Raw genomic sequence first — 21834 nt, forward strand, 5'->3', positions numbered from 1 at the left:
GATGGCAATGGTCAAATGCCGATCCACACCAAGAGCCCTTCCAGCTTCAAGTACGTCTCGACTCAACCCGCCATCCCTCAAAATCCACGGAAGACAAGCGTCCAGGCTTTTTTCTGTCCTGCACCAAAGTGGTGGAACGAGCTTCCCCTGGGTGTCCAAACGACAGAGTTGCTCGCTGTCTTCAAACGCAGACTGAAGACCCACCTCTTCTGAGAGTACTTGGGTGATTAGTAGAGTGGTCTTCTTATTGACTTGTGTTTAGTAGAGTCTAAGATTAGAGAGATCTTTGAATTATTAGTCTATTCAAACTAGCTGAGGTTTTCTTGAGTAAATAGCAAAGCACTTTTGTAAGTCGCTAAATGCCTTAAATGTAAATGTATTTTCATGGGGAAATATAATCTTCATGGTAAATATGAAATGCAGTAATTTCTGAACACTTATTAAGGCATTTTATTGCCGACATAATACTGCCTAGTGAAATTATCATATTCCATTGGCAGAAAATGTACTTAAAATTTGCTTCATTCAGTATAATTTAGCTGGACACAAGTAATATTATCTGCAGGTGCAGGAAGTGTGTGTGCCATACAGCTCCAGGGGTCTGGACTTGTGGGATCGATTCTTGTCCCTCGGCCTTTGCTGTGTTCTCCCAGAACAGATCCTCTTCCAGGTTTTTTCCAACCCCCTAAAACATGGTAGTATGTACACTGGCTATGCTCATTCATCTGCCTCGCATATAATCCTTGTGGGTTGGCTCTGGAACCACCATTATGACAGATATACTAATTACACTTAAGATTACATTTTACTTGCCTATATATGCATCAATGTAACTAACATTAAAGCCATAGCCATAACAATAAAACCACCTGTCTAATGCCTTGTGGGTCATCCTAATGCCACCAAAGCAGCTCTGACCCATTGAGACATGGACTTTTTCAACTATTTGGGCTACAACAGCTCTTCTGTGGGATTGGAGCAGATGGGCTAGCCTTCCGCATGCGTCAATGAGCTTTGGCTGCCCATGACCCTGACACCGGTTCACCGGTTGCCCTTCCTTGGAGCGCTAGTAGGTACTGACTACTGCGTACCAGAAACACTCCATAAGACCTGCCTGATGTTTTGGCTCTTGTCAAAGTGGCTCAGATTCTTATGCTTGACCATTTTTCAACACATCACCGTCAAGGACTGTTGACTGGCTGCCTGGTTCATGGCTTTAACAGGCATATCAGGTGATCCGAGCACAAATTACCAAAGGGTTTGGCTGTTCACACCTGCCATTTAAAATGCATCTCATATATGTGCTTGTGATTGGATGTCTCACATCATGTCCGCTGGAGGAGGGCCATGGCACAATTAATTCATCAAGATGAGGCACCTAGTTTCGCTTGCGCACCATCCACAAGTTTTGTCTTTATCCAATAGGTAGTTAGTTAGTTATTGCAGTGTGCTCAGCTGACTGGTGCGGATGGTGTGGTCTCGTGGATATTAGATATTTTTCGTCTCACAGTTGATACAGGCGGTGCTTTACTGTCGGGGATGCTTTGAAACTCGTGGCGTTTGGTGTTGACTAAAATTTTCAAAGGAAACAAACAGAACAAAACAAAAACAAATTAACACACTACAAACCAACATGATCATGCCCACATGCACAAGACCAGACAAAAGGAGGCTGAAACAAAGGGCTACTTAGAGGAAGGATAACGAGGAACACCTGGGAGTAACAAGGGGGCGTGGTTACAAAGGAGACACAGATGGGAACACTAATGGACAAGCGGGGCTAGGACAGACAAGACACAAACAGAGCCATGTGCTTGAGAGCACATGGCAACACAAAACTGAGGCAGACAGGACAGAACAGGGGCAGGCATGACACTATAAATCATTTTTACATTTTTATTTATAACACTACATAATTCACAACACTGCTCTGCCCTACAAATAAGCCAGTATTCTGTCATGAAAAACAGTATGTTGATCTTTCAGGGTTTGTATTGTTTGCTACACCTTGCCTTGCTCTAGCAGGTTGTGGATCCTCAGAGAACAGTGTCCTCAGATAATGTAATATACAGACACTACTAGTTTGACTAGTATTAGCAGTAGTGTGCATTGGCAGTAGTGGACGTCGCTACAAGTGCAAATCATAAACTCACCCTTTTGTCCCATTTGTCCAAACTCTCCTTCAGATAATGTCGGCTGTAATATTCAGATCATCATTTTAGTAGGCCAAGAAATTAAACTTTGAGATAATTACATATCCTGATGTTGACAATCAGAGCAACATTAGCTGCACCTGCTCACTGCACATCCCCAGCACAGCGTGGAGAAGCGATTTCTCTGCCGTTCTCCAGACTCCTTCTCTCTCATCAAAGGCCCAGAGAGCAGGGCTTTCTCAGAATTCATGTTTCTTATATGTCTGTGGTCTTTGCTCATCAAGAGCTGCTTTGCAGGACCACGTTTGATGCCTCTGTCAAGACTCAGCCCACACAAAGGCAAGTAGAAGGAGCTTGTGGAGATTTTTGGCTCAAAGGTTTTTGCTGCATGTGTTACCTTTTTTGTGGAAGGTGGAAGGTATACTCTTAAAAATTGCCTCTTTAGTTGATCTTTAATATAACGTAATTAAAAGCAGCTGTGTGCGTAACACTGAAGCAGGGAGGCAAGGTGCAAAGGTTTAACAAGCAGGAATAAGTAGAATACGAGACAAAGACCAAAAAACAAAAAACGCATGAAGACAAAGGCCACAATCTAAAAAAATAATGAAAGAGGCCATCTGCAGCTAACAGCAAACTAAGCCAAGTAAAACATTGGACAAGGAGGAATACAGTATATTCAGAGAACACAGAGGCCCTGTCCCATTATTTACATTTGCACACTAGCTCCTCTCGTTTATGCATGCTCACCTAGGTGTGCAAAGCTGCAGGGTGTCTGATTTCTTTCATTTCCCCAACAAAGGAGCCCACAAGCAGCCCTTATGAGTCCGCATCAGACCACACTTCTGTGAAGGCAATTAACCACGTCCCACTGACCCAATGAGACACTGAGGATTTTTCAGTACTTTGTGCTACAACAGCTCTTCTGTGGGATCGGAGCAGATGGGCTAGCCTTCCCACATGCATCAATGAGCCTTGGCTGCCCGTGACCCTGTCGCCGGTTCACCAGTTGCCCTAGCACTTTTGGTAGGTACTGACTACTTCATACCAGGAACACCCCACAAGACCTGCCTGATGTTTTGGAGATGCTGGTTCTTGTCAAAGTGACTCTTATGCTTGTCCATTTTTAAGCCAGTTAACACACCAAAAAAATCGAATTTGTTTGTCATCTGTACCCAGTTTAGATGCTCTTGTGTTCTGGGTTTTTATCGCTGTAATGATTCTCTGCCACTGACCACTTATCCACTTAAGCAGCAAAAATTACAGCAACTGTTGTATTTAGCAGCAGTGTCGTCTACACAGGTGAAGGGACGTGAGGCAAAGTGTGTCCCAACTCTGCTCTAAACTCCCTGATACTATGAACGCTCACATCTTTTTTACCCACCCTTTGAAAGCCTCATTAAAGTGTACACTGCAAGGAAGGGCTTAGGGCAAGATTGGGACAGGGTCAAATAAGGAACACCTGGGATTAATAAAGAGAGGGTGGGGCTACAGATAACAAAGTTGTGGAGCAGGGAATCAAAGCTAAAACAAATACACAATGAAGGCAGTAAAATGATTAGCCAGACAAATAACCTGAGCCCAAAGGTGAGGACTCTTCCAGAGGCAATGTCCTACAGCTCTTGTTCTAATGGAAAAGGCTAGGCTTAAGGTATTTGGCTACATTGAGAAACTGCTTTGTGAAAGACCCCCAATGACAATATGGAATCATAAACAAACTCAACGCAACACTATGGAACATTGGTATTTCTTGCTCCTGGGCTCCCCCTACAGTTAGGGAAAAAAGGAAACATTTTTCTGGCAGGCTAAACAATATATAGAACAGTCAGTGAAAATGACATAAGTATGTGGACGGAGGTGGCAGAGTAATATTACAGGTTTTTACAGTATGTACAGTATGTGGCTATGCCAGGGTATGCAATTCTCAGCAGTGTGATCCTGCCCACTTCTCCAAGGTTACATACTGCAGTTAGCTGCGTGCAGAGACCGGAGTAGCAACAACAGTGATGCTTTTCTCCATATCAGTGGAGCATCACAATAGTTTTAAAGCTGTTATTAGAAGGTAAAAATGACACATAGGGATCATATGAATGCTTATGGTCCCTCCAATTTAGGATTTTGTCCTTTCATGTGTAATTCTGCTATTGTAAAACCATATGGTTTTAATCAACGGTATATTGTCTGTAGAATACAGAATTTATTCATTTAAGTTTTCAGCACCTGAACAAACTGCTTATTTATGTAGGCAGCAAGTGGGCTTGTGCTTGCAAAACACAACCCAAACAAACATAAATGCAATGAAGATTAACTTTAACTTCTTATTTTTAAAAATAAGTTTGATCTTATTTTTAGATAACTTTTGATCTAGGTTTGGCTCAAAATCTTGTTTTTGGTCCTTTATAGAACCATTTTTTGAATACTGGAAAAAATATATCTAACATGCCATCCACTGTGGTGACATAGGAAATTGGCAGCACATTGCCAGTAATCCATGCCAGGCTATCAAATTGCTCAGGGAGATTAGATGATGTATCCCAAACATGCTTAGAGTGATGAGATGAACCATTTATATGCTTATATGTTGCTCGAATACAAGCTTTCCCCATTCCACTGAAGGAGAAGGGGATGAACGGAGTAGCTTCAGATTCCACATGGTAATACTCCCTGATCTGAGGGGGGTTCAGCAGGAAAGCAAGACCAGGCATTAAACTGCAGAATAGCAGAGGCTTAGAAGATAAACTACTAAACATTGACATCAATATACCTCCCTCTCTCATCCCCCATGCTGGATTGAGCTTATTTAGTGTACATGTCATTTTTCAAGGTTTAAATGGTTTACACTGAGTTGGAGGAAGTGTGTGTGTGTGTGTGTGTGTGTGTGTGTTGGAGGGTGGTAATAGATTGAAAGCTATTGTGTGGTTGTCTTATGAAAAAAAAACACAATTCCAAAATGTCAACATAATGCTACATGTGGAGAAAGCACAAAGCCTACCTTGCCGGCACATTTCCCTGATTGTTTGTGTGTTTGTTGCCTGGGGCCAAGTGCGAATCCTCATCCCGGAGCCTAGGCAATTTCCCCAACCGAACGAACAGGTAATGTGATTATTTGTACATCTCAGTTTTAACAATGCCTTTTAGACGGAATGTATGTCAAAGTTACAGCTTAATGAACGTTAAGAAAATATTCCACAGCTGCTGTAGGGTGATGAGCCATGCACTGAAAATCGTTTAGCCCATTCTGACCTTACTATTCAAATCTTCATGTGTGCATCCTACCCATGAAGTAAAAGCCTTTGTATTTCAAAAAGCTGACCGTGCAGGGTAGGGAATTTCCTTTAAACCAGTTTACACACAGATCTCCATCAGAATAGCAAGCTTTCAAAAAGGCATATATTCCCAAGCTTCTACAGATGCGGTTTTTACGGGCAGTCACCTTGAAGACAATGCCTTATAAACAGAATCTATTGATATAGGCTCAGAACTTCAAATAGAAGTGCATGTTAAAGGAGCATTAGGTAAGATTCAAGAAACCCCACCTCTAGTGGCACATATCGATTTCCTGCAGTGTAAATTGGTGATTGTATTTGCTGTCTGGTGGTTCTTTGTTAGCATTGCTAGCTGTAGCTGATTAGTATTACAATTTCTTTCTCTGAAGGAGGTTCACCAAAAGTTTTTACTTTGCTCAACTCTCTAAATGATGAAAATAATCTTGATTTGTTATGGAAAGTCTGTCAATCAAACAGTTCAGTGTATTATACAGATTTACAGCGTTTACAGACCTGTCCAGGATGAGTGTTACTAATTCTGTGTCCAACTGTGTGTAAGAGTTCTCTCCATTTTGGAAAAGCACTCTTGTTTTAGACTGTCTCTTGTTTTGTATTTTTGGCATGATGTGTTTTATTTGTTCACAGCAATGCAGGGCACCTACTGGCTTCCAGCCTGTTTCTATTTCTAGCCAAACAGACTAACATAGGGGTGGAGTAATTGGGTGGTGAGGAGATGGAAGTGGAGTAATGGGTTGTTGAGACTGGGGTGGAGTAATGGGGTCTTGAGGAGATGGAAGTGGAGTAATGGGTTGTTGAGACTGGGGTGGAGTAATGGGGTCTTGAGGAGATGGAAGTGGAGTAATTGGGTGTTGAGACTGGGGTGGAGTAATGGGGTGGTGAGACTGGGATGGAGTAAGGGGGTGTTAAAGAGATGAGAGTGGAGTAACTGGGTGTTGAGATGAGGGGAGGGGAGTAACAGGGTATTCAGGAGATGGGGTGGAGTAATTGGGTATTTAGGGGAGATGAGGGTGGAGTAATAGGGCTTTGAGTAGTGTGTAATAAAGTGACTAGGCAGGAGGTTTGTGTAAACGGTCCATAGCATAGTTTTTAATACAGGTTTCCTCACTTACCTAATACATACCTGCTGATGCCATTGCTAAAATAATAATTATTTCATTATTTTAATTCTGTAAAAGGACAGACAGCACCCTGGTTCAGAACCTGGGTTCATCAACACCCCTTCAACTAATGTTCCTGACCTTGATACCTCATGAGTTTAACAAACACTGTTTTCAACACTATAAACAACATTAATTTATTAGTAATTTACATTTACATTTACTTTTTTTTTTACATTTAACAGATGCACTTCATGCTATTCAGAGCTGTTTAGTGTTTCACTGTTCACTCAGAAAATCCCCTAGCTAGTGTGAATAGTCCAAATGCACAAGATGCACAATACTCAACAGCTACATACATACACCACACTGCACCTGAATGTCAAGACATTTAAGTGCAATCACAAGCCTTTAATATCTGCAGAATTAGAGTTGTGGTAAGTGCTCTTGAAAGAGCTGGATCTTCAGTCAGCGTTTGTAGACAACAAGCGACTCAGCTGTTCGGACACCCAGGGGAACTTCATTCCACCACCTCGGCTCCAGGGCAAAGGGAAGTCTGGATGCTTGTCGTCCATACATTTTGAAGGATGGTGGGTCGTTGCAGGCCGAGCTGTACTTAACCATTGCCATCAGTTAGGGAATAGGCTTCTATGTTTCTGGCTTTGTAGGCCAGCATCAGGGTAATGTTGATGAAAGCATTAATATGAAGAGCTACACCTTGTATAACATTATATAGCTTGCGATTGCTGTTCTGTCTCTTTTTTCTGGAAGTTTGTGTTGAAAAAGTTCGAGCTAGCTGTTCTGAAATTGCATCAAAACGTAGCTATACACACTGTGATTGCTGTTTGCAGTTTTAGTGGCTTTCAAAGGAACAGGCTGCAGTCCGGCCTCTGTGATAACAGCCACAGTCAGGAGCAAGAAATTGGCTTGATTTGTCACTTACCAAGGAAAAATAAAGAAACTGCAAAATGGAGCCATAAAGGTAAAACCTTGGTAAGGATAAGAACAGCATAGAACCCAAGCATGCTCCTTCTTTTTTCCCACATTTACCAGAAATGGCCAGTTCTGCAGAAAGTAGAAGCAAGCCTCTTGCATTACTGCAAATATGATTATCCAAATTCACTATTGAACTGTGTAGTTACACTTAATGTTCTTAAACTGGCCTGCTGGATTGTCATAACAGCTTACAAATGTGACTATTCTTTGAATTTAATTACACTGAGCCTTCAGCAACTGCACCACAGCAACACAGTGTGCTAAGGCCTTGTAAAACAAAAACCCTCCTATATGAAGTTTACAGCTTTTTACGACTGCAGCAATGGCCTCTTCTTGAAAACATCTTCTTTCTGTTTGTCCAGGTAGCCTAGGTAAGATTGAATAGTATCTCTTTTAGAGACTCATCTCATTGGAAGAGAGGATCGACAGGGCACTTAACACACCGGTCCCTCTCAAATTGCCTGGACCAGATAAGTGGACATGCCTTGGGCCAAAGAGCAAGGGCCGCGTAATGACAGCATGGAGAAATATGATAAGCTCTTATCTTGGGGCACTCGTCCCTTCCCTACTGGAAAATGTGATTACACATCTCCACAGGCGAATCACATAGGTGAGCTAACAGAAAAAAGACAGCAAATATGTCTCATGCCAGGACAGTGTTATAGGCTGTCATGGTTTTGGAGGTCAGATATACCTTTTAGAGAGCCCTGTGAGGGTGATGGCTAGGTGATGGCAGTTGTGGATAACCAAACCTGCATGGTCGGTACTAGTGACAAACTGTTAAAGGGACAAGATCCTTAAGAAACTTTTGAAGGTTCTTCAGATTAGAACTGTGGAGGGACCCCTTAAGGTGCTCTGAGGAATCTTTAAGAAGGCATTCCTAGAATAAACTATTCTTAAGGTTATTTGAGGAACCTTTTAAAGCTCTGTGGGGAGCCATTTTGTAATAACACTATTGTTCATTATAAAATTAGTAATTATAGATTAACCGATTAGTGTGTTTGGGGCAGGTCATCTTTTAGCTCAATCACCCTATCGCCGATACTGTAACGTCCCTGCAGTGTCTCTCAAGTTGAAATGTACATTACATTTTTTACATCAACCACATTTAAAATACATTTAAATAAAGGCCTGTGAATTCTAAAAAGGGCTGCTTGTCTAGCGCTTAAACATTCCTTACTTTGAATGCGATTCCCTTAGCTTTCCGACTGTTACTGCTTTCCGATTGTTACTGCTGGTCTTTTGGCTGTGACCGTGGTAGAGGAAAAACTGCCAGACTGGCGAACACAGCACACAGATCCGAGTACAACACTGGCTCTAATGGGATTCTGCAACCATGCGCAAGCTCTGTAGTTCCATCTAGCAGCTGAATGAAGAAACTGCAGCTCTCAGGAACAGAGATTCTCAGGAATTTATAATTAATCTTATCTGGTAGCACATCTGGTAAGACATTATATGATGAACGCCTTTGCAAAGAGCTAGGGTTTATTTTAGTGAGAGAAATTCAAGAGATTTCTCTTAGTTGGCTGTCCAAATATAGTAGCCTGAAGATGCTCTAACCTTAACTCAAATGGGTTCTTTAAGGAACCAGATTTCATACTGAGGAATTCTAAAAGGTCGTTTGAGTTTCGGAGGATCCCCTAGATTCTCGAAATCATTTTTTTTTTTTTTTTTACAGTGAGTAGTTGTTTTTTAGTTATACTGCTAAAGTCAACCAACAGCCTGATATTCCATCCATTGTTTTGAGCTCCACATGTTACCTTATAGCAATATCAGTGTTTTTTAAAGCCACCAGAAGGTCATGGAGGAAGTAATACTCATAAAAGATGATAGTCTAGACCAATGAACTTGATGACATCGATTGTGTTTCGACAGCTGGCTTTATAGAAAGACCAAAGTTTATGATGTTGAAGATACAGTATGCCGCTCAAGTCATGCTAGGCAGTGCTCACTGTGCTCAGTATATTTTTAGACTTACTGTTTGTCGGGTTGATGTAAAAAAGTAAGACATTTCATTTGCTCAGTTCAGCCAGAAGACCTTTAGTGAGGCGACACCAAGGTCAGCTCAGGTTCCGTCTCTAATAAGAATGGGTTTGCTTTTTGTTGGGTGGCTACGCAGCTCTGATTTGGTATTTGAATCTCAGTTCGCTGCATGCTCCAGAAGCGCTGACCCTAATAATATCCCTGCATTGAGATGGTGGAATTGAGGCTGGCTGTGGGGGAAAAGACTGTTCTTTCACTACATAGTCAGAATGTTCTCATCTTACTCAGGGTTCATAATTCATATTCTGTCACTATAGTGACTACCTATTTTTGGATGATTCTGTTCTTTTGCATGCTCTTTTCTTTTTGTTTTTGTTCAACACAGTACTTTTCAGAACCCACCTCCATCTCTCATAAACTGTATGACACACTGGAGGAATACAGAACTGTTGTATTGAGATAGGTGTTCATTAGAAGACACCAACCTACACAGTGAGCCTTTTGTGTGAGCTTAAATTCTTTCCAGTGTAGTGATGATATTTCTTGCAAAAAGAATGCAGAAGATGTCTTTAGTTAACTCAACTTAGTTCAGTCATAAGTTTGTCAAAATCAAATTGGGAGGCCTTCCTATGATCTCCTATCCTTGACAAGCAACAGTTACTATCAGTACTATCAGTACTATCAGCACTGTGTTTTTATGTAGTGGAACAGCTCCAGACCGGCCCTACGGTCTAACTGCTGCTTATCAGGTATGAGGAGATAAGATAAAAGCTAGGGGTCAGAGCTCCACTGTCAAACAACTCCCAGTCTGAGGAACGTGATGTGATAGGGGGAGTCCCAACTTGCAGATGGGAATAAAAAGTAAACCGATTGAGGGGGAGGAGCCACAGATTAAACATCTTACACAGTATTTAATCAGTTTCAGCTGCAGCGGATGTTTTTGAGGTTCAATTCAATATGGATTATTGACCAAACAGAGATGCAGAAGTAAAAAATCAGTGAACTTCTGACTTGAAGTTAAGTTTGCTCATAAAACACTCTGTAACCAGGCTTGACAACTGAGCACATCTCAAATCGCTGCTACCCAAAAGAGGTAGTGTTTGTTTATATTAAATGCAAATGCCACTGCAAAAATCACCACGTTGAGTTCATTCATCTCCACAGAGATTCTGAAAAGGTCAAGGCACTCAATTAAGTTTGATTTTGTTTTCCCTTTTAGCCCAAAATCTGTTTATTAAACCGAGCTCAAGCAGCTTCAATTAAAACCGTTTTACCTTTTGGAAATATTTCCTTTTGGAATTTTATTCAATTCCCATCAAAGCATTCTTTTCAGATTCAGAGTTCCAAGTCATTCCTCTTTCAATAGCTTTTCATACCCTGTCTCATTCTGACTGCGGGAATAAGGTAAGGAGATATTGAAACTGAAATGCGACTCTGATGTGTAGATGTAAACCAGGGTATGAGAAGTAAGGGAGGAAATAAGTGTGACTGGCTGAGCTTGAGAAAATGTGTGATCTGTGTACTACTTTCAGCTTATGGAAATGATGGAGTCGGGCCTCAGAGCAAAGAAATGCAAATTGATTGTTGAGGAAACTGCTTTGCACAAAGTCTTGTTTTTGTCCCACCCTGCGTCCTCTTTAGGATTCTTCAGCAAACTGAGATCATGTGGTTATTTGCACACATATGTTTGCATACAGCATGTTGAATTTGGTCCCTATAAAGAACTATTATTGATGTATGAGTGTGAAGAGACTTTTTAAAGATTTTAAAGACTTGATAACCCTTCACTTGATGTAAAACATCTCTGTAAAACATGTACACAGAGAAAAGCAGCCAGTATTTTGGTAAACAAACCAATGTTAAGGCCAGGTTACCTCAGCTAGCATTGCTTTCCTAGCCCTACACATCAAGCCCTCGTATGTTTCAGCTCAAAAACAGCCAGTTCACAGTGGAGGATTATGGAATGCCATATGAATGAATGGATCTAAATAAATGTGGTGGGGTTTAGGGTCTTGGGTATGCTTTTTTTTTTGGAATGCTGCTACTTTTTTATTTATTTATTTATTTATTTTAAATATACTCTAGATCCACATTAAACTCTGAAAATAATACTGTACCAGAACACGATCTGCAATTTGCAGAACAGCTCAATCTTCATTTACATTAAAACACATACCTTTCCCTCTCTTTTTTATACTGCACACCTTCATCTTTGTCCTGGTAGCCTAAATAGTGCAGAATGCTGATCTAAATCTAATATGGTCTTGGTGTCTATAAATGGATGTCCCTCTGTGGACCTTATTGTTGGTAAGCAGCAGTGTGATGAGAGCTCTGCCCTAGAATTGACTATTTCAGTGTGGAAGTGATGAGCATTTGTTAGAATTTATTAGATGTGTGCCCCACTTAGCTAGAGAGAGCAGAGGCGCGAGCATGCTTTGGTTTTCAAGCTGAAAATAAGGTGTGGTAGCGCATTGGGGCTGGTGTGTATGTATGTATGTATGTGTGTGTGTGCTTGTGGCACGGAAAGGTGAGACTGAATTGCAGAATGAGGACAAAATGAGAGAACGTGCATGTGTTCCATGTGAAACAGGACGGTGAAAGAGAAGCTGGGAGATGGAGAGAGATAAATAGCGACAGGATATTACCCAGCTTTCCCTTATTATTCGCCCTCATCATTGCCGACGCCCTCTCCTTTTCAGCACCCCTATCATAAGAACATTTCTTTGGAGTGAGGGTGAATTTGTTTGGGCAGCTGTGACAAGTGATCACACTCTGCTGAGAGAAGCACAGATTATACATCATCGCTGTGAAAGCACATGCTCGCCGAAATACAATGGGAAAAACAATCCAGTATGCTTTGGCTGGATTCTTTTCTCATTCCAGAATTCCCTATGAACATTCAGACTAGAAATGCAGTGGCATTGCATTCTCCTTTGTGAAAGATGTTACCCATTAAAAAGCTGGCCCGTTCATTTTTATGTGCTTTTTGAATGAGTGTGAATGTAACATGAATTTAATTTATATTCCCATCCTTTATTAACAGGTTTGGGTCTGCACTCCCAACATTTGTTCCATTTGTTTGTATAAATTATAAGTAATATGATTATCTTATTTCCACCAGTGAGTCTACTAATTACTAATAATGTGTTGTATGTGGGTTATAAATTTTTTGTATGTTGCTTTTACCTGCCCCTACTAATTCTAACCTAAACCTACACCTTAACTTTACCTACTACACCTAAACCTAATTCTAACCTAAACCTACACCTTAACTTTATCTACTACACCTAAACCTAATTCTAACCTAAACCTACATCCTAACTTTACCCACTACACCTAAACCTAATTATAACCCAAACCTACACCCTAACTTTGCCCACTACACCTAAACCTAATTCTAACCTAAACCTACACCATAACTTTACCTACTACACCTAAACCTAATTCTAACCTAGTACACCTAAACCTAAACCTAAACTAAACATCTACACCTTAACTTAGTACACCTAAACCTAAACTTAACCTACTACACCTAAACCTAATTCTTACATTAACTTAACCTAATCTTAACCTAACCTGCACTTCAACCTACACCTTAACTTTACCTACTACACCTAAACCTAATTCTAACCTAGTACACCTAAACCTAAACTAAACATCTACACCTTAACTTAGTACACCTAAACCTAAACTTAACCTACTACACCTAAACCTAATTCTTACATTAACCTAACCTAATCTTAACCTAACCTGCACCTCAACCTACACCTTAACTTAAAGTTAACCTACTGCACCTAAACCTAATCCTAACCTAATCCTAAACTAAGCACTTTCCATCCCACAACCTTGTCATCTATAGCCCCGTATTTTATTGCTGCAGCACCCGGGAAGCAGAGAGGGTTAAGAGCCTTGCTTTAGGGCCCAACAGTGGTAGCTTGCCAAACCTGTGCTATGTCACTGTGTGTGTTTGCTCACTAGTGTGTGTGTGTGTTTGCTGCACAGATGGGTTAAAGACGTAGGCCAAATTCCATCTGTATCCAGCACTGATGGTGAATGTGATTGTCTTCTCAAAATAATGAGTAATATCAAATTACAGTGTGATTCTGCTAATCCCACCAATAAGTGCACTTGTAGCCTATTTTTGGATGTTGCTTTCACAGGCCCTACTATTTGAGACCTGGCTCTCAGTGGGCTTGTTCCTAAATTAGCTGCAGAATGTTGGCATGAACAGTTAATACTGAATGTGCTGAGCCCTGTTATGACTGAACTTCTACACTGCAGTGGTTGATAGTGAAGGCTTATAGTTCATACAGTATTAATATTCAAAGAGCCCTGTCTTCATAAGGCATTCACAACAACCCGCCCTGCCATTGTTCCATGGTGTAGCGACATTATGGAGTAGAGGTCTGTGCAGACTTCATTTGTAATATCCACACCTGCCTGGTTCAACCACGTCATGCCCGCCCACATCTGCCCGCTTTGCGCGGTTTAGTCCTTGTGCAGTCCCGCCCCCGTTTGGCCTTCATCATCAGTATCTTTACCTGCCTCCTTTGATGTCTTCTTTCTCATGGGTTCATCCGTCCTGCCAAGTTCAGTACACACATGAAGTAAATCAAGGTTGTCTTTTGACTGGTAGTGTTTTTTTGTTTTGTTTTTTTAAAGCCAAGACATTTTCAGTGTAGGTTATGCAGCTTAATTTCACACATGCAATATTTTGCATATAATCTAACCGCCCAAGACCACCTCTCTGAGTGGCGCTGCAAATTTGATCCCACCCACTAATTACTTACCTGCGGCAAACCCACTTTTTTATAAACTCAGTTTTCACTGATGTACGCCTAAATGTAGTAGGTTTAAAGAAGGTATGTTGCTTGATTAGGATCCTCTCAGCCAATCGGAGGTATACTACATGGACAAAAATATTGGGACACCTGCTCATTCATTGTTTGTTTTTTTTAAATCAAAGATATTAAAAAGGCTTTACCCTGTTTTTGTAGGAAATAAGGAGTAACTGCCTCTACAGATATTTCAGGGAAGGCATTATACTACTGGAGTAAGGTTGTGAGGATTTAATTACATTCAGTGACAAGAGAGATCAGGATGTTGGATTATCTCCAACTCACCTCATCCCCACCTCCCCAACTCATCCCAAAAGTATTGAATGAGGCGTCGACCATCATTTTAGAGAATACAGTTGCTCCACTGCTCCACAGCTCAAAGCTGAGGGCTTTATACCTCTCTAGCCCATGCCTGGCATTAGGCATGGTGCCAATAGGTTCATCTTTATCTGCTAGAGATAAAGTCCTATTCTATTGCCAATACTTCTCTACAGGGACAAGAAAGGCTTTGAGTGCATTCGTACATCTGTGTCAGCAATGGGTGCAACTTAACATAGCTGAATGAATTCATTAGACGGGGTGTCCGCAAACATATAGACATTGACATATTGTGTCAAGAAAATCATTCCAAGAGCTTTACAAACGAGGAGACGGAAGAGTCTGATGTCAAAGTACAGAACAAAACCAGGAACCACACTTGAACAAATGATTTATACAATATAAACAAGATATAAGGTAGGATAAATGAAGACTTGTCTAAATGTCTTTCTTCAAGGCTGTGACAGTGGCAGATGTATGAATCCATGTTAGCAGTCTGTTATACAGGAATCAGTTTAGATAGCAGAGGAAGGAAAAAAGACAAAAGCTCAGTAAGGTTGGTGGAACCATGAAAAAAAAAAGTGAAAATGAAAATTAATCCTAAGAAAACTGTAGGAGAGAACATAAAGCTGGTTGGCCTGTAGGGACTATAAGCTATAAAGTCAAATAGGCCTCTTATCTTCAAATCCGCATGAACATGACAATCCTGATCTAAAGCCATTCCATATTATATTACATCCAACCTAGAGCTGCACATTTACAGCATGCGTTTTGTTTGTGCCTGCTGGTGGAAATACCAAATTATCCGATTGCTCTGGGTTCAGATCTTGGGCTGCGTATATACTATATGTGGCCTTTGGGAGCCTTATTGTAATTACTTAATTTTCACAAAAATCCTATAACCCTGTTTCCCCATTCATTGACTTAACTTGTCAAGTTTTTTATATAGCACTTTTAACAATGGCCGTTGCGCAAAACAGCTTTACAGAGATCCAGGCCCAATATTGGGCAAGCCAGTGGCTACAGTGGCAAGAAGGACTCCCTCAACCCTCCAGCATTGAGAGGAACCAAGACTTAGAAGCCTCTTTTGGTTGAAACCAGATAGCAAAACATTAAGAGATAATGCATAGATATACATAAAAGGCATAGATATAATGGAAAATACATACAGCAATAGAAGTGAGCCTAACACTCCACATAGGTGCTCAGATTTAACTACTGCAACCAGAGATTAATGCTAGGCAAATGTAGATCTGATCAATAGAAATAAAGACCAAATCTATAATTGCAGTGTTTATATGCATGTATACAGAATAGTGTATGTTAGTAATACCTGCTTTACTAAGAGTCTACGTAGGGATGATCAATCTTATCAGGAGGGTCAGAAGAGTGGAGCAAGCTGGTGGGCTTCTCTGGTTTCGGCCAAAGGGTGAATAGCACATGCTGGCAACTCCATGGCGGTCAAGTTGATCTGGAGGACAGGCAGCAGCAGGGGCACCCAGTCAATGTCGGTCTTACACCAGCATCAAACCAGACAAGAGGGCAGTTCAGCTTGGCAAAAAAGGAAAACCCAGACAGATAGACTATGTGTGAGGGGACTAGACACAGAATGTATAAAATAGAGGAGTGCGAACAAAGACTCCTGCAGCCCTCACTATAACAGCCTAGCTAAAAGGGGGAGCCAGGAGGAAGCACAGACATGAGGGTTCCACCCATCCACCCCACCATTAACATGCTTGAATAAATACATTTGAGCAGTTGGTCGACAGCATTGACATCTCATATTGCGAAAAATCTCCATGTCCACAAACTCTCTTATGGGAAAATTGACCAGAATTTGAAAACGGGGAGGGAGGTTTTCAGCCTAGACATAAAGATTGAGACTGTATCTGAGTCCTGAACAATAATTGGAATATTATTTGGGTCTGTGTGGGTCTGACTTAGCTTTCTTAATTCTATGCATTAATAATGTCTCTGCATTGCGATAAGGCTAAAATCCTGATTAAATTATTTATAAATTATTACAAGATCTTTGACATAAAGGGAAGATTTGCAATACAGCAATAGTGTAAGACATTGCAGGTCTCAAAATTAGTGGTGTAATTACTGCTTATTGTGAGTTTTGGTGTGTATATATAAGACTCACAGAAGTTTTTTATTGGTAAAATGTATTGGTAAAATTATTTCTGGCAGTTTTTGTGGAAGCTTGTTGGAACTGGATGGAATATATATATATATATATATATATATATATATATATATATATATACAGTCATGCCCGAAAGTATTCATACCCCTGGCAAAGTTTGACTTAAATTTACTTTTATTTAACCAGAAGTTATATTTTTGCCTTGAAACGACACAGGCATCTCCCAGGAGATAACACGATGATGTACAAGAGGCATCATTGTGGGAAAAAGTATTTCTCAACTTTTATACACATTTGAACAAAAAGTGGCATGTCCAAAATTATTCATCACTGTGTTCATCATTAGAACATCTCCAAAGTTCTCTTCATGGAGTCTAGTATTATTTAGAGTTCTCCTACAACACCTGGTTCGGTAAATCAGGTGAGCTGCTGCTGCTGATGGAATTGAACACATCTACTCTGTGCTGGCTGAGTTTCAAGATAAAGTCTATTAACAGGTTAACAGATGTTATTTGTGAACAATGTGTTTTTTTCATTGCAGGCTGACAACCCAGGAGACACTGAGGTGTGAACTTGAAAATATATGTGGTGTTTAAAGGCTGAGCAGGACCTTATGGCAGAAAACTACAGTATCTAGGTAAGAAGAAGATCTTTTGTTGTTGACAGTTTTAGAAGTCTGCTTCTATAGGGTTTGCAAGGACGCTTTATAACTCCACTAATTCTAATAATATGAAGAGAAATCAATATAGTAAAAAAAGAGAACAGTTCACTGGGCCCACTATTGCATTAATGATTCCACTTTTTCAGTTCTGGGCTTTGTTTAAAGAAATGCCTACTGGGCCACTGCTTTGTATTCTGTTTGAGAGGACGACTCACAGTCTAGTTTCTATGGTGTAGAGAAATTCAGAGCTGGCTGTTCGGAGCTTATAAACCATTTATTGGCGTGCAAGAATCAAGGCAAGCTGATTTATTACCTAGGGGTGCACTGGGGGCTCTCTTTTGTCATGTTAGGGAATTCCAGTTCTATATAAATATGCAGTGGAAATAAATGTGATCTTAATAAACGCTACCATTTGGATTTATCACAGAGTTGTATTAAATATAGTAAAATACACTTTCAGAGTTATTGATGATCTGACACTATCTGTCCAAATATTTGTGGACAACCCCTCTAATAAATGTATTCAGCTGCTTTAAGTTGCTCCCATTACTGACACATGAATCTTTTGGTACCATGTCTAATGCCAGGCATTTGCTCCGGCATTGAGCTGTGGAGCAGAAGAACTGTGTTCTCTGGAATGATTGTGCTTCACCAAATACTTTTAAGGGTGAGTCAGATGAGGTGGGATGGTGATCATCCAACATCCTGACCTCACTAATGCTCTTGTCACTGAATGCAATCAAATCCTCCCAGCAATGCTACTTCACAATCTAGTAGAAATCCTTTTTCCCTGGACAGTAAAGACAGTATTAACTGTTTTTAACACTCTTAATTTAGGAAGAAACCGTGAAAGAACAAGTGTCTCAATACTTTTGTCCACAGAGTGTCTTTTATTGGACTAAAACTATCTTGTATTTGTACTTTTCCTGTACTTTTCTTTGCTCACGGCTAGAGCCTCGTTAGCGCATTGCAGCCAAAGTAAACAGAGGAGCTTTCTGTGGATTTAGACCGTCACGTCTGTCTGCTCACAGACAAATTTGCTCTCATGATTCAGTTCAATTCTCAGTTACTTTTGTAACGGCAACAATAGAAATTACAGCTCAATTTGTATTTAAATGGCATAATGGCTTAATTTGTCCACTTCTCACATGTCTGCTAAGTGATTGCGATTGTGCCGGCCTCTTTCTCTGATAATCAACATGACTGTGGTGACATTTTTTTATTCTTTTTTTTTTTTTTTTAATCTACACAACTTTCCCCGGCAGCTCAGCAGCAGTAGCTGGGAGCACACCAAGATGTTTGTGATAGGAAACCTAATTTATTTTTCATATACTCTCAGAGATTGAATTCCGCATACAGTATCATGCCACACTGCTATTTTGCACAGGCCCCCCGACTCACAAAAAGATGAAAGAATAGTGATCAAAGATACGCAGGCAAAGTCGTCAGGCACAGAGGCAGCCGAGATTGCTGCTGCCAGCCAGAACAATATAGACAGTGTTGAGTGAGTCACTCTGTCTGCTGTCACTGCTTAATTCTGCTTCGTACAGAATGACATCAGTGAACACAATTATAACAATGAATTACAAGCACTTATCCATGTTTCACTGTCTTTGTCGCTAACTCAATTACAGTATGTGCAAACCCAAGAGCAGGGCCCCGCCATTCATTTCGGCAAATACTGTTCTGTACATTGTAGAAAGGATGTGCGCAGAAGTACTTATCTGTGGGATTAATGGAAGGATGTTCTGTAAACTTTGTCTCGTGTCTTAGCTATAATTTAGTAGCCTAATCTATTTGAGAATTCATGGTATTGTTTGAGTGCAAATGTATGTAACCAATACTGAGACAAGTCCCGGGGAACCCAAATCCATGATTGCTTTCTAATTAGGTTAATGTTGGTCTTGTAGGCACACGCTATGCATGTGCAAAGTAGGCTGTGTGAATAATTAGCCAGTGTCTCCATATACCAGACTGTGCAAAAGTCTTACTTTAATGAAAACTATTTATCTGAGCAGTGCTTTTAGTGTGTCTGGCCTGTAAAAAACAAAAAAAACAAAAAACAAAAAGCATCAGAGTAAATTCAATAATTTCAAATATACAGAAATACAGTTATGAATTAAGGAGAATGTCTTGGTTGTCAGTAAAGTTACTGGTATTTTGGTTAGAAGAATACAGTTAGAAGATCACAGGTTTGGTTGCTGACTTTTCTGTGAACTCCAACCACTTTGATCAGTTCCACCAGCAGCTGATCTGATTTACCTTCATGAAAAACTACAATAAGTATTGGATTGTAACTCTAAATATCAGGCTTTCCCACTGAGAGCTTTGGGAGGGTTAGGCTATGGTTAAAAAAAATGCTATTTATTGTATTGCACTGTTGAAATGGTTTTGAAGTGGTGTTTATTGTAACAGTATTAGTACAGAATATATACACATTAACTTATATATATATATATATATATATATATATATATATATAGATAGATAGATAGATATACATTATACACACACTAGCTCTCTATGTATTCAAGTGGTATTTATTGTAATGTTAGTGTTTATATTTAGATGATATGTTTAAGGAATATTTATTGTGTTTATATGATTTTAAGCGGATGATTATTGTAGGTGATGTTTAGGATTATGAGGTACTAAAGTGGTATTTATTGTACTGTTAGTGTTTATATTTAGATGATATTGAAGTGGTAGTTATTGTAGATAGTGTTTAGCAACATATGTATATATGAATAATTATTTGTATAGTGGTATATGTATATGTATATATGAATAATCATTTGTATAGTGCTATATGTATATGTATATATGAATAATCATTTGTATAGTGGAATAATCAGCCATGCTTATATGCATATAGTGCTTTATCATCTTCTTGTCTTTTTTTTTTTTTTACTTTACTGGATGCATAATATAACACTCAACATTGGCATAATACAGTGTTTTCATTCTTTTATTTTTGAATAATATTATATCTTTATCTCTTTCCCCTTTTCAAATTCAAATGTACCAGAGTAGCCACAACAAAGATCTGTTGAGGCAGATTATGGATGTGAGTCTGCCTCACACATGGTTGCTGTTTAGTTGACAGATGTTGAACAGAGCAGCCTGTGCAAATTCTGTTCATCTTTAGACTGTCAGTCAAAGGCTCAATTGGGGATTTGTGAAGCTATTTTTCAGTAGATTTGGTACATTCACATTGACTCATTTTTTTATTTATTTATTTTAAATACACTGCCCTGCTGTAGGCAAAGTAGCAAACAGCTTGATCCTGTTGTTTACAAACAATGCAAATAAACAAATCATTTAGAGCCTTGGATATGCTTCTTTATGCAGTTGACTTGTCTTTTCAGTTAGAGCTCTTTCTACGATTTTGCTCCTAATCCCTTCTTTCAGTGTTTCACAACATGAATCTCAGAGTTTACCAATTTGTTGTGCTGGAGCCCCTGGGGGCAGCTTTAGAGGAGACATATCAGATTTTTTTTATTGGAAAAAATTGTATGATAAATTATTGTTTATTCAGATTTCCATTTTTTTTTACATGCAGTAAAAATCATTCAGAGCTCTGATTTATTAAAGTTGAAATTGGAACATTTTGAAATGTATTTATAGGCGTAACATATACACAGCCATAACATTAAGGTAAAGTGGTGAATAACAGTAATTATCTTAATCTACTAGTATATCTGGAATGCAGTGGTTAGTACCTACCAAAAGTTAAAAAAAGGACAACCGGTGAACAGACGACGACGGGTCATGGGCACCCAAGGCTCATTGACCATCACAGTCACGCAAAAACTTTGTCTCCTGTTCGTCCATTCATCCAGTTTTTTATGTGTAACCTCAAACAATACAATCAATTACAGTTTCTTCCATAGCCCATTTAGTGCATCCAGCTGCAGTCCAGCACTGCACAATTTCATGTTCTCCTGCTCTGACACACCTGATTAACTCATGAAGGGCTTAATTATGAGCTAATTATGTGTCTCAGGTCAGGTAGAGTGGAGAGAGAGCGTTAAACACGCTGTGCACAAGGGTTTTTGGAAGTAGAGCTTGGAAGCACTTTTATAGGAAAACTTTGATCTAATCAGGAGATTAAGAAAGCTTGTCTAATTTATTTTCATCTTTTTTTTTAGTCAGTGGCTTTCCACACTGGCCTATAAGTGACACAAGGCCACTTCTACTCCATTCCTTTCTCCATCTTTAGCATCGCTGAGACAGTTTTTGCTCTTTTAGTCAGTTGTAAAGGTCAACCAATTAACAGTGTAATGCAAACTATGAGCATTCAGGGTACTTCACTTTCAGTAAATGAGAACCTGCAGTTGGTAAAAATGAACTCT

At 39.8% G+C, this 21834-nt stretch overlaps 1 protein-coding gene across 2 annotated transcripts in view; it reads left to right on the forward strand.

Annotated features, from left to right (window-relative positions):
• LOC140564053 (leucine-rich repeat and fibronectin type-III domain-containing protein 2) overlaps positions 1 to 21834 on the forward strand; it is a 155484-nt gene that overhangs the window by 92366 nt on the left and 41284 nt on the right. Inside the window, exon 3 of one of the 2 annotated variants that reach the window (XM_072689114.1) lies at positions 17360 to 17455. The exons of the other annotated variant lie outside the window; for it this stretch is intronic. The gene's annotated coding sequence lies outside the window, so the exon portion shown is untranslated. The remainder of the gene's footprint in view (positions 1 to 17359; positions 17456 to 21834) is intronic. 2 annotated transcript variants of the gene reach the window in all.

This window comes from Salminus brasiliensis, chromosome 10, assembly GCF_030463535.1.
Source record: "Salminus brasiliensis chromosome 10, fSalBra1.hap2, whole genome shotgun sequence".
Lineage (NCBI taxonomy): Eukaryota > Metazoa > Chordata > Actinopteri > Characiformes > Bryconidae > Salminus > Salminus brasiliensis.